Source organism: Stenella coeruleoalba (assembly GCF_951394435.1).
Source record: "Stenella coeruleoalba genome assembly, chromosome: 21".
In the NCBI taxonomy this organism is placed as follows: Eukaryota; Metazoa; Chordata; class Mammalia; order Artiodactyla; family Delphinidae; genus Stenella; species Stenella coeruleoalba.
Window position 1 is genome coordinate 34,623,059 of NC_137167.1, and position 14,489 is coordinate 34,637,547.

At 42.5% G+C, this 14,489-nt stretch overlaps 1 long non-coding RNA gene across 2 annotated transcripts in view; it reads left to right on the forward strand.

The window, feature by feature from the left end:
* The window catches only part of LOC307179844, a 914,229-nt gene that overhangs the window by 270,942 nt on the left and 628,798 nt on the right, over window positions 1–14,489 (forward strand). For both annotated transcript variants that reach the window (XR_013825561.1, XR_013825562.1), the window contains exon 3: window positions 11,344–11,382. This is a non-coding gene — a long non-coding RNA (uncharacterized lncRNA). The remainder of the gene's footprint in view (window positions 1–11,343; window positions 11,383–14,489) is intronic.

Here is a 14,489-nt window from a genome sequence, read left to right on the forward strand (position 1 = left end):
GCTGGACGTTGCCAGTGACATTGTCCTGTCCGTTTTCCTCATCAAGCTCATCCAAAGAGTCTCTTGCAACCCTTAACATCAGACCTTCCCCATGTATTGTAGACCACACTGATTCTCCCCTTCTTTGAACTTTCTCAGAGATGCTATGTTCCTTTTCCAATCACTTGTTACTTAAACAGATATGTCCTTCCACCTCTGTTTCACATACATAAGCCTTGTCTCCTCCTCTAGTGAGGACAGCAGTCATGTCTTAGGTATCTCCACCATGCTCTGGACCAACATTGTCCTGTAGAAATATACTCGGAGTCCCGTGTGTAGATTTCAATTATCTCTAGTAGCCACTTTTTGAAAAACAAGAAGGAACAAGTGAAATTAATTTTCGTAATGCATATTACTTAATACATCTAAAATATCATTTCAATATGTAATCAGTATAAAAGTGATTAATGAGATATTTCACATTCTTCTTTTGTACGATGTCTTCAAATCTGGTGTACGTTTTATATTCCCAGCACCATACACAAAGTCAGAATCCACTTGCTTAAGCCATCTGAGTCTTTGCTGCAATTAAAGTTCACTTGTGTTGAACTGTGCCGAGAGTAATCTTATCCCTCATGTCTTAATAAGATATCTGATTTCATTAATTTTAGAGATAGGCACTTAACATATTTAGAAAATATTCTTAATAGTTCACAGTTTTTAAAAGACTCAATGTTGTGTATCTTTGGACAGGTTAATTTCTCTGTGTTCTGATATTGGGATTTGAGGCCATTTTTAAACGAGTTATAAGATCAAAGCTGTGGTCTACATGACACAGCATCGCTCCACCGTAGGAAACTTGCACATGCAGAAGTGCTGGGAAAAAAGGCACAGAGCCGCAATGGACAACGGTAAGGAGGTGACACAGAAGCAGTGAGAAGGTTAGGACCGATGATTTGCAGCCCAGTTCCAACTCTGCTCCTCATTTTGTGTCTGTAGCCAAGTTATGTAAACTCCCTGAGTCTCTGTAGCCTCCTTTGCAAACTGAGGAAAAGAACTCCAAGACTGCTGTGAAGACCAAGTATGATAATATATACACAGGCAGCTTATAACAGAAAGCGTGAGACACGTGGACTATGTCATGACTACATTTAGGTCCTAATATTTTCAAACATGAGGAAGAGGTCATCAGGTTTGGATGATAACAGGCCCTTATTGCTACCCATTTGTGAAGGGCACATTTTTAACCTTTCCCAAGGTTAAAGGGAAAGTGATTCGCTTTTTCTGAACTGTTGTACTCAAATTTATTCTACCACCACCGCACCAAGCGGTGTTCATGAACATAGAGAATAGTACAGATAAAAAAATACAGGCAAACTATAAAAATCACATATTAATTAGCAAATTATGATGTACTTTTTGAAATTTGAAAAAGGAAACTAATGAATTCATAGTAAAAACTGTCTGTAAAGGTCTTTTGAAAGCTCTGTTCAAACATTACCAACTACATTTCTGGTTTTTCAGCTTTTCTTCAAAAAAGCAAACTTGTCAAAACTTATTTGGAAGATTTACAGCATTATTAGTAACTTTACTGTTTGACAGGAAGGCATCCCGATTAAAAATAATTTTTGAATGGTATGAGCTCCGTGGTTCCCATCAAAAGGCTAGTCGTGCGCTAAGTACACTTCTCACTTAGAAAGTGATGCTGGGTTTTGTGCAACTCCATGCTGATGTTGGATTAAGCAACTTGCTCTCCCTTGGAAGAAATCCAGAAGTGACCCCTAGGGCAGAACTGGGGGTCGATTGGCTACTGTGTGCATTGAGCTGCAGGGAACATTTTCCATCAGAGCGCGGAAGTTCAGTACCGCCTGGCCCTCTGCTTCTGAGTGCAATTGTCTGTGGTCTGTAAAGCACTAAGTGGTTGGGCCCTCACTGCTTAGAGATCAGCCTTCCTCACTGGGCAACTTCGGGGCAGTTGAGATCAGCTGGGGTACTACTGCCAGCATTTCCCAGCACCCATCTACTGGGAGCCAGAGGCAGGGAGTCTTCCAAAGCAGGCCCTTGCTTATGGACCGCCTTGCCTTCCGTTAGCCGACATAGAACTAATCCGGTGATCTTTGGGGCATGGCAGGACGCCCATCTTTTAATCAGGGTTGAAAAGCAGGAATGTCTAGTCTTTACAAGGAACAATGCATTCAGTGAGGACAATCTCAGATTCTTTAAAGCTTTACATTAAAGTAAGATAAACAGCGCGCTCTCTCCTTTCTCGCCTTCAGTCCTTTTAGCACATGCTGGCTTAACGCTTTAGCTCCTTGTTTGATCTTTTTCTCACCTTGTCCCCGTGGAGAGGGTAAAAGATTGAATGAGGAAGAGATTTTAGTGCTAGATTTTGTTTCTGAATTTTTCCATCTGAGATTTGACCTAATATCTGTACCCTTATACATATTCATTTATTTATATATTCACCCAATAACTAGGAAGTGGACGCCTGCTGTGTGCCAGAACTTACTTAAATGAGTCACAAGTAGAAGAAGACGTCCCTCCCTTGATGGAGTTCGTGGCCTGTTTAGCAGACAGAAAATAAACAAATACACGTAGTTACATCAGAAGTGAAAAAGCGCTATGTAGAAAAGCAAAGCAGGAGAGGAAGTGAGAGATTTAACTTCTAGATAGAATGATTTGACGTGGGCTCTCTGAAGAGGTGATATTTGACCATAAACAAAGTCAAAGGTGTGAGCTGTGCAAACCAGGGGGGTTACGGAGAGCAAAGGCATGTTGCTGTGACCTGTGATTAAAGTAATCTCTGAAGAATGGTCTGCAGGTGAAGCAGAATATACACTACTGGAGTGGACAAGGTGAGAAATAAAGATACCTTGGTCTGTACTTGGATTTTACCGTAAGTAAAGTCCACTTTGATTAAGCATGGGAGACAGTAGCAAAAGGCACACTCTCCCCTGCCATCTAAGGTCAGGTAATTACGGTAACCATACACAATTGTTGAGCCCAGGACAGGATGTCTGTTGCCCTGGTACAGGTGACACTAATACCCCTTTGCGCTCTTCAAAGTGTCTAGGTATAGACAGTAAATCATAGGCCCACTCTACATCACAATGTTGGAAATTTCTGCACAGCAATAGAAATGATCAGCAGAATGAAGAGGCAGCCTGTGGAATAGGAGAAAATTTTTGCAAAGTATATATCAGATAAGGGTTAATATCCGAAATATATAAATAACTCATACAACTCAATACCAAGTCAAGTGAAACGAAACAAAAACAATCCACTTGAAAACTGGGCAGAGGACCTGAATAGACCTTTTTCCAAAGAGGACGCACAGATGGCCAACAGGACAGAAAAAGGTACTCAGCATCGCTCATCCTCAGGGAAATGCAAACCAAGACCGACTGAGAGAGCACCGCACGCCTGATAGAATGGCCATTATAAAAGAGACAAGACATAGCACGTGCTGGTGAGGATGTAAAGGAAAAAGAACCTTTGTGCCCTCTTGGTGGGAGCGTACAGTGGTCCAGCCACTGTGGAAAACAGTATGGAGTTTCCTCAGAAATTAAACGTAGAACTACCGTGTGATCCAGCAATCCCACTTCTGGGTATATAACCAAAGGAAATGAAATCACTATCTCGAAAAGATATCTGCACTCCCATGTTCATTGCAGCGTTATTCACAATAGCCAAGACAACATGGAAACAATCGGAGTGTCCATCGATGAATGAAAAGAAAATGTGATATATGTGTGTGTGTGTACATATACGTATGTATATATGTGTGTGTATAAATACATGTGCGTATATATGTATATGTAAGTGTGTATGTAATACATTATACACACACACACACACACACACACACACACACACTGGAATATTACTCAGCCATGAACAAGAAGGAAACCCTGCCATTTGTGACAATATGGATGGACCTTAAGGGCATGATGTGAAGCGAAGTAAGTCAGAGAAAGACAAATACTATTCGATATCACTTATATGTGGAATCTAAAACATCGAACTCAGAGAAACAGAGAGTAGGATGGTGGTTGCCAGAGTGTGGGAGAAATTGGGGAGATGTTGGTCAAAGGGCAGAAACTTCTAGTTCTAAGATGAATAAGTTCTCGAGGGTCTAGTATACAGCATGGTGATTATAGTTAGTAATATAGCCTTATATTCTCGAAAGTTGCTAAGACAGCAGATGTTCAGTGTTTTCACCACACACGAGTGCACACACCAGAACTGTTAGTTATGTGAGGTGATGGACACGTGTGTGGACTAACTCTACTGTGATCATCGTTTTGCAGTGTGTGTATGTGTATCAAATCAACACGCTGCACATGTTAAACTTACTCAACGTTTTATGTCAACTGTATCTCAATTAAACTGGAAAAATGTAAATGAATACATTCATGAATATCAGAACTAAACATAGTGGCTTGAAGTATTGGTCATGCATAAGATAGAAAACATGGAGACATTAAGAAGGACTTGGAGGAAAACCATCCCTCTCTGCATGGCCTAATCCTACCGACAAGACAGAGGTGGCAAAGGCTGTCATCACTTGTCCACATGTGTTTATTCTTGCAAGTGTCATGCAATGTACGAGGTGCTGGATGTTCAAAGGTGAATCTCTAGAAGATGATCTGTGTCCCTGATGATTGCAGAACGTTGCTCCAAAATACCACAGGCCCACCAGAACTCTTTTCAACTGGATACTACCAAATTTTAAACAAATAAGATCATTCTATTCAATAAGAAGAATAGACTTTATTAGCAAGGGCGGGAAGCTTAAACCTCTTGCGGATTCTCTACAAAGGGGAAGGATCATCAAGATAGGCGTCTGGCGCCCCAAGTTGTTAAAAAATAATAGACAGACAGACAAATTAAATGGCTGCCCTGGGTCTGTGCTGGTTTCTGACCTCTGCCCAAGTACTCTGTGACTTTCCAACTCCTAATCTTACTCTCTGTGTTCCACCTTGGATCCTGGCGTCTTTAAATGGAGTCAAGTTTAATGCTAACTTTATTTTTGATGCTGACGTGTGCCTTGAACCCAATCAGTAAACCATGAATGACGCTCTCTTGTTTAATAATTCCCAGCAAGATGAATGGTGTATGCCATGATCTAGTCAATTAGAGTATTATTATTATTACTACTATTATTATTACTAACCAGTAGTAGTATTACCATCATCAACAACAACAATTTTCAGAGTATATGCTGTGGAAGAAGAAAAAAGAAATGAGTGGCTCACTTCTTGGCCCTAAAGAACTTACAATGTGCACACAGTCACGGCTTATTATAATTGACTGATTCACGTTCCTTGATATAAGGGAATTTAAATTTATAATTAAGGCTTACAAAAGGTCTCATTTTTCGACAAGTAATATTGCATGACATTTTCTCTTTCAGCTAGGGATTTTAGGGCAGTTTATAAATATTACCTTGATAAACTTCACAAAACCCCTCAGGTTTATGTATAAAACTCATTTGCAGAGAAGTTAATAAAGAAAAAACCGTGCATTAAGATCAAGTGATCTCTGCCCCAAGTCAAAAATAGCTCTTAATACTGTTCCTTCCGGTTGGGTATACCAGTGAAGCCCATCCCTGCAATATCACACTCTATGAATTTTTTTCTTAAGTATTATTTCTCTCAATATGAGCTGGTAAAGCAATTAGAATATGTTCTTATAACCTCATCTCTCAGGATAGTAAGGCAAATATATAAGCATTGAAAGGACAGGGTTGGTCAAATGCTTTGCTGTGTTTGTAACTGCCTGTTACAGTGTGTATTACGGTACAGTAGGTAAAGGAGACGCAGATTATAAATGCCTGTGGCCCACTTCTTTCCCATGTCATTTGTCTAGAATAAGTAACTACCGCTTCTACAATGCTGACTTGTGAGGACAGCACACACTGTCCATTAGGATGACGCAAACCCAAACCCAGTTTTTTGTGAGGCGTGTAATCACGGGTCTTGGAACCGCTTTCTGGCCCTGCCCAAACCTCGGCCTCCCCTGCTGGGCTCACTGCCGAGACTAGACCACTCGCCCCACTTCCAGGCCACAGTTGCTCAGAGCAGGCTTCTGTACATGCTGCCCAGTTGTTGCTATCTCCTTCCTAATGGCCAGCCTCCCCCAGGGCCGGGGCCCAGCTCTGTCAGGATGACCGATGGGCCCTCTGCGTCGGAAGGTGCGGTGATTCCTGAACCCAGATGAAGCCGGCAGCAGAACCCTCATCCTTGGTCTGGACGTCTGTGGATTGATAGCGTCCTTCTTAGGAAAGAATCTTCCCTCGTTAGTGCTTTATGCCAAATATATAAAGTGAGAAAGCACAAAGGCATTACAGAAACGCTGAAGCATTGGAGAGGTGTGTCTCTCCACAGGAATTTCACAAGTAGAGATGGGTGGGTAGAAAGAAAGATTAGTCTACATAAAACAACATGCAGCTCAGATCCTGGATCATGCCTTTCTAATGATTTTAGAGAAATAAAAGAACAGAATTGACTAAATGCAGGAGGGGACTCTGGTTGGGTTTCAGTGAAGCAAGGTGGAGAGAAGAAACGCTCTGAGTTGTGTGTAATTAGGTAACGTTTGCTATGTGTAGGCAGCGTTTGAAGTTACGTACACATATATTGTCATTTAGTTGTCCTTCCCGGCCCAAATAGTTACTATTATTGTGCCTGTTTTGAAGATGAGGAAATTAAAGCAGAGAGAAGTTAAATAACGCCCTAGGGATAGCTGAAGCCTGTGTCAGAACTGGTGGCCTGACACCCGGGTGTGGTCTCACCACCGTCCACGAATCCTCTTCAGGAAGCACAGGAAGAAAAGCAGAGGGTGGTGAACCACTTCGGCATTTTGCAGGGCACAGAGAAATGGAAAAGAGACTAGGACAGGTGATGCAGGAAAAGAGGTTGAAAAGGCAAAATGAGGCCGTACCATTGCTCTTGAAGACGCTCCCTTCACTTTGCTTCCAGGACCCTTGGGGCGTGCCGTCCCTCCTGCTTCTCCAGAAGATCTTTCTTAGACCGTTTCGCGTCTTCCTCCTTATTTTTCTCACCCTCAGATGCTGAAATGTCACTCTGCTCCATCTCTGGATCTCCGTTCTTTTCAGTCTACACTCCCTCTCTCGTTGATTTTGTCCAGTTTCACGGGTTCTGCACGCTGACGATTCCCAGATGTTTCAATCCTGAGTCTCTTCATAATCCACACTAGTATGACCAGCTGCCTAGTTGGCACCTCCACTTGGTATCTAGTTAACACACTTGACTTGGCAAAGAAGAAGTTGAAAAACCCTCCCCCCTGCCTCGCTAAAGATCCTTCCACCTGTCTGGTTTTCTACTTGCTTTTAGGCCAGAAATCTTGGCTTCCGCCTCAGTACCTCTTTTTCTCTTATCCTGTATCCAATTGGTCAGTCAAATATTCAGGTTTTCCCTTCAAAATACCCCCCAAATCTGAAAGCATCTCATCATCCTATGGCTACCACCCTATTCCAGGCTGCCGTCAGCTCGTTCCTGACTGACAACGCAGCCCCTGACTGGTCTTCTAGATTCTGTCCTTCCTTCCCCTCCATCAGGTTACTCTTAACACACCACCCAGAGCAATCCTGTCAAAATGGGGGTCAGATCATGTCACTTTTCTGCTTAAAGCCCTCCAGAGACATCTGTTTTTGAGCAGAAGCCCTCCTCCTTACTGTGGCCCACAAGTCCCTTCGTGATGTTGGGCCCGGTGCTCTCCAGCCTCATCTTCTACTGGTACCCCTGTGCTCCGCGTCTAGGTTTCCTACTTTAACACTGCAGACGTGCCCAGCTCAAGGTCTTTGTGTGCTTTTACCCCCAATATCCACGTGGCTCAGTCTCTCACTTTGCACAGGTCCTTATTTAAATCTTGTCTTCTCCGTGAGAACCTCTGTAGCCATTTCATCTAAAATTGAAAGTTCTCCCTCACCTGCATTATTCTTTTTATTTCCTTCAACTGCATTACTTTTTTCTTCAGCATTCATTGATATCTAACATTATACGTGTCTCCCTCCAACTGAAAACTCTATGTGGTCTAGTCTTTCTTTTTTCAATAACTTTAGCATTCCCGACATTAGTCCAGTGCCTGATACAGTGTGCGTTGAATGAACGAATGAATGAATTGCTGTAAAGCACCATGACCCCTACTTTCTCTTACCTTCTACAGCTCTATATTATTCATCTGGAATTCGATTATAGTCTGCTATGATTTTCTAAAAGCTTTTCATGAGAAAACATCCTGGGATTAACAATTAGATTGTCACCTCATTATAGATTATGAAAGGAGAGTGTGAATGTGCGTTTTTATCAACCCGCCCCCATGCCTAATTCAGAAGTGCACAGCAAAGTGAATGAATAAGTGGACAGGAAATTCACCACGTGGGTACAGTGCAGATGGTGCATGATGGGCCATGGAGGCCAAGAGCAGGGAAGGGGAGCAGAGGAGACTGGAATCTGAGAAAGAGGACTGAAAATTGAAGATTAAGACAAAGAAGTTACAGGCACCTAACGTGGGGAGTCAAGCTGGTAAGGGCGTCCTGCCATCGAAGTGAAACAGAGTCACCCCTGATGAATTCAGTATTCGACCCACATGCCAGCTTCTCTTAGTCAAGTCTTCCTGTTTGTCAGAGCTGTATTCGCAGATGCCAGACACTGTTCTGTTAATTAAAAAACTGGAAACAATCTAAGCAGTTGAGACAAATAGCAGACCCCACATAGATTGTGCTCTTTCCTGTATTTCCCAAGCGTTCCCACCGAATCAATTCTTACATGCCGAAAGGTTAGACAATATAATTCTGGAACAAAGTATAAACTTAGAGTAATTTCCAAGTGCCTCATTCTAGAATAATACAAATTTAAAGTGCAATTCTGGAATATTTTAGACTCAAGGAACATATATGTACGTGTATATATAGCTATATGGCTTAGCAAACTGGCCAGGGGAGAAGAGGTGTATGTATACATGGGTGTGTGGTGGAGAAGAGGGTGGTGAGAGGACTCGGGTGAGTGAGAAGGAATGGACCAAATCAGGACGCAGTACCTGACTTCGTAGCGCACAGAAGGATGGAATTCAGTGGGCAGAGCTGAGGTGTATTCGCACGAGGCTCACGAGCCCGACCGTGTCGACAGGCTGGTGTAGAAACGTCTACGGAAGCCACGGGACGGGGGAAGCCAGGAAAGAGAGAGGCGCTGAGGGGAGGGGATGAGGAGCCAGAAGCACACTTGGCGAGAATGCGAAACGCAAGGACAGACCGCGGAGGGGCTGCTGGGTGTCTGCACGCAGCTGAGAGTCTCGTGGCTGTCCATGCCCGTCCCAGCTCCTGCCGGGCGCCAGACCGCGGGAGGCGGCCCCGGTGTGTGTAGCGTTGCCCCCGTCTCCTGCGTCTTACATTGGGTTACTGCTTCAGGACGTGGTTATGCTTGACTGTGAACGCAAAGATTTTGGTATCAAAAGTGATTCCACAGAGACACACATTCACTTCCTACCTGGTGTTTGTGAGAACATAGGCTGTCACTAAATCAGCACCGTTTCCTTATTTCTGTGATAGTTTCAAATGAGCTATACCTTGACGTTCTTTTATCGATCTTCTCCCTCTCTGAGGGACTTTTTAATTGACATCTTTGCAAAATACGGAGCTATATCCAGCTGCCTTCCCCTAAAGACAGGTGACAGTATTATCCGCACGTTCGAATGTTACTGTTGAGTCTGATCTGTGGCGTGTTTCCACCGCTTTCAGGGCTCTCTTGAAATTCCATCACTTTGCTGTATCCCTCAGACGTGTACATTCCCCTCTCGCCTCAGTTTTACTACTCAGCATAGCTTCTGAGACTGTGCTGTGTAGACTTTTCTCGATGGGGGGTAGGGAGTGGCTCTGTTTCTGCAGAAATCATGGCATGTGTCATTCTCAGAGTTACCGGCTCCACCTTTAGCTCGGCGTTTCCAAGAATCAGACTCATTATCGAATGCGCTATTCAGCACCGTGATTATGCCTCTGTTCTTTCTAAATCAATTTCTCTTCAGCTCCTGTTAACTGTAGAGGGTTTTTATGTCTCCCTACCCAGATGACTCTCCTCCTCCTTACAGATCTCATCTGAAAACACGAATTTTCTATCTTTTCTTTGCCCCTTACTGCCTCTCCCTTCTGTTAGTTAACTTTCAATTGTATCACTTAACTCTGTCAAGTATCCGGACATGCAGTGTGCACAAAAGCTGCTATCTACGCTGAAACTCATCTTATTGTTGGAGACTCCTCCCAGATCAAAGATCTGTGCTTGCGCTCTGTGCATCACCTTCATGGTAACTTCCCTGGTTAAAAGAGACAAGGAATTTAGCAAAACCCGTGTTAAATCTTCTGATAATATATGTAGGTCAGCCTAAGGCTGTTAACGTTATACATACAAGCACCGACACATTTAAGCACCTAACAGACAACATCCCGATAGATCATCTGCTATAGAAAATACAGATCCTTCCATCGAATTTGTATCTTTTATCATAAAATGATTGTACACTGAGCCATCATGGTGTAGAAGAGAGATGATGAGAGCAAGAAAGAGAAACGCTTGAATTCATATCTGTCCCATTTTGCCCTTAGCCATGTGAGTGTCCAGTCAAGGCCACCATGCTGTTTTCACACCAGTTTTAGGATTGCAAATCAGTGCAGGTCATGCTGGCTCACTGCACCTCTAACCCTGCCTTAACCGTAACTCTTTCTACCCATGCTTTGAGGATTCAGACTCAGCTCTGAGTGCGCTGAAGCAAAGTTGGAGCATCCGGATAGAGTGTCAGAACAGCAGAGCTAACATCAGTGCAGCACCCCATTGGCTTCCTGCAGCCCAGACTACAAATGCTGCATCAGTGGTGGTTGAGAGGCCGTAGATTAGCTCGTATTCATATCTAGATGCAATGACTTGTGAAAACTTGTTGGAAAACCTCAGTGACATAGAAAATCATTTTTTTCCTGTGATCTTAATTGGGTTTGTGAAGATATGTTGTGCTATAGTTCAGAGTACCAATTCCACTGTTTTCTTCTCAATTATTGTATTAATCTTCTGGTTGTTTTCCTTAGCATGCATGTAAACAAACTAACAGCTTGACCTACTAGCATGTGGAAGAAAAGCACTTAAAAAAAAAGACTTATGGTATGCTCCGTTTAATCTTTGGAGAAAAGGATCGTGACATTGCTATTACTGTTACCATTATTATTTACTGTGGCCAGTGCTCTAAATTTATATCATTGAATCATAAAGCATATGATCATGTTTGTTTTTTTTTCTGTCTTGTTCAAATAAGTGGCCTGAGTATAGTCATATTGTCTTAGGTTTTGTTGTTGTTCATTTGCAGGCTGGTGATGGAACTTCACTCTTGACTACTAGATTCCTTGTAAGTAAATTTATGACCTTTTCCTAAAATTGAGAGCTGCTAAAAAGTTCCACTGTTTATTTTTTACCTCTTTACATAAAACATAAAAATAATTCTAAGGGGAATGTATTTTTCCTAAACAATTCTTTATATTTGCTGAGACTTTCTTGGAGATTTTACGAATTTGGTGTATACATATGTTCTCTGAGCATCAGTGTCAAGAAAGTAATCCTCTAAAGGTTTATGACAATCATACTCCTAAAAACCTTTCAACAAATAGCATAACGTATTGTGAATACTATTATTATAAGTTAAATACTAAGTGAATTCAGGTGAGAAAACTTCAAATAGTGAGAAAGCCATTTTCTTCTTTGATCTGCCTACCAATGACATTAATTCACTTGGTTTTCACTGAAACCATGCTGATCATAAAAAAATTTCTTTGATATTTATGTGGCCAATAGATGCCCTTTTAGGAACATTCTTATACTTTGGTAATAATTAATATGCATACTTAACTAACTATTTAGAGCCCAGTGAGAACAATATTTCAAACAAACACAAAAACTATGCTATGTTCAGGTGAATCATTGAGGTTGCTGTTTATTCAATGCACCCCCCCCCCCGATTAAAATTCAATACTTGAAATATTACGCAGACTGCTTTAAGGTTTAATGTTGAAGGTCATGTATTAACATGATGTGACCATAATCAACTGGCCTTGATGTTGTGCTAACTGATGACGTGGCTGCTTCTTGGGGCCGTCTACTAAGAGACACTTGCAGAGAAGTTCGGAGACTATACCAGCCGCCATTCCCAGGAAACATTTCTGAGGGTGGGAAGGAGAAGCAAATCATCCCAACCTCGTGGCTCCCCACCCTTTCCTTTGGCTGTGTTCTCCTTCCCAGTAGTGATCCTGGAAGGAAGTAAAGAAGGTATCTTAGATTCTAGAAAAAATCAGGAGTCCACTAAGAGAAAATTGTGTTTTCTAAACTTGCTGGGAATTTCTGACTTGCATAGACTAATGGTATTTAAGCCAGGCTTCTGTTAACCTCAGCATTTAGGATACCCTTGTCCGCTCCCCTTGAGGTTGCTGTCGGTCATTATTGTGTGCCAGGAGCTACTGCATCTGTATCTCATGGGCTATATTTGCCCCTTCGGATTCAGTGGAGAGAGTGCAGGGGAGGGCGAGCTCTTCTGAAGGGCGTGCGTGGCAGAGGAGCGCGACCAGAGGACCTCAGCCGTGGGCGGCTGTGTGGTCGTAACATGTAGCTATCTCACTCTTCCTGTGCTTTCTAATTGCGTAAAATAAATGTCCACGGGAATAACACAACTGTAATATCTGAATAAAGTGTGATATTTTTCTGGCAAAACAGCCCATAATGAAGCATAAATGTGAATATTTGTGTACACACTTTTAAAGTGTTGCACTTGGGTGATGTTAACACAGCACAGTTAGACTAGACTGTACGGCTCCCTCAAACGCGCGAGAGCATCCCTGTTGCATGATAATCTGCGCTCCCATCTACAGCCGTTTCTGGACAATGTAGAAGAGGACAAAGTAGGCTGGGAAAAAGTCAGCACGCGCTTAAAACGGCCCAGCGACTGGGAGTGACGGTGGGTAGAGATGGAACGTGCTTCTTAACAAGTGGGTTCTTTTTTAGAACGGCGGGGGGGGGGGGGGAACACGTTAAGAAACATACAGTTTGACACGTTATTATCGTGAATTACTTTTCTAGTCCTGATAGGTGTGCTGTTAGCGGTTCTGACTGTGATAAATCTGTTTGGAATCCATGTAGTTCAAACATTTATTTTTAGACCTGTTTGTCACTTTAAACTACGTAAGCCATTTCCTGGTTTTAATGAATTTACTGCTTGGCACGCACCGTAAATTTGCAGGACAGTGAACGAAGTTGCCCTGTGGAGGCTCGTGTTAACCGTCCCCGTGAGCGTTTCGTGTTGGGAGTTTGTGTTTGGAATGCCTGCCTGCCTTCCGTCCGTGGGGTGTTATTTTGAATGCTGTGTTTGAATATCAAAGCCTGTTCTATCTTCACTGAAACTGTCCCTTGTCAATCTAGTGCTTTAAGATGCAACCCCAAAATATTTCCAGCATGTTTGTCTTTTAGCCGATCTACACCCCTACCCCCAAATTTAGGAAGTGTCACTACAGATCACGTTCAGTGAATTTTCTCTCAGTCACCAATTACGGTCGGTGGCTCCAAGGTGAGCCGTGTGCTGTGATGCTCTCGGTATACTTTGTGGTATTTCTCACTTGCTGCCAGATTGATGGCCCTGGTGTTACCACACCTCTGACATTTCTTCTACTCTTTTTCTTGCCTCTTCCCGAGAAGCGTGCTCTCCTACTAATACCGAACCCGAATCCGGCCTCTGTACCGCAACACCGAATTAAATCTCAGAAACAAGAGTTCTTAGCCACTATGCCACCAGGGAAGTCCTAAGCGTTTATTTATATGAGTAGTTCAGCTGCTGTTCTAACAGTTTTAGAACTTCCCTTACTTAATAGAATAAATTCCAAAAGATTTCGAGAAGGCCCGTGTTTTCATTCTAAATACTCACTGGTATTTCTACATGTGGATTTGCTGTTTGTTTCTTTGATCTTGTATTGCCTTTTGATACTTTCATCTATCACAGGTACTTCAGAAAAAATGTAATAATATTTCATTTGGACCGTGATAAAATGGCTTACATCCAAGGGTTCACACACACATTCATTCATTCTGGGAATACTGACATAAGTCTGATCAGGAGCCTGTATTCTTCTGCAGCAGACCTGTGATGTGGTGTGTGGTGTGCATATTCCATGATGACAGAAGACATCATAGCTCTAAGACCCAGATAAGGAAGCAGTTACTCTTTTGGGGATGGTTGCAGTAAGCTTCACTGAGATGTTGCATATTTGTTTGGTATCAAAACAGGTAAAGAAAAAACTATATATATATGATTATAAAATAACATTTACTGATCACCTACTGCACGTCAGATGCATGTGTAGGTGCTTCACGTATGTTAACTCACTTAATCTTCTCAGCTGTTAGCAGTACTCTGCTCTACCGATCAAGACAGGCACAGAGGAGGCGCATTATTTGCCCAAGGCTGCATAGCAAGAC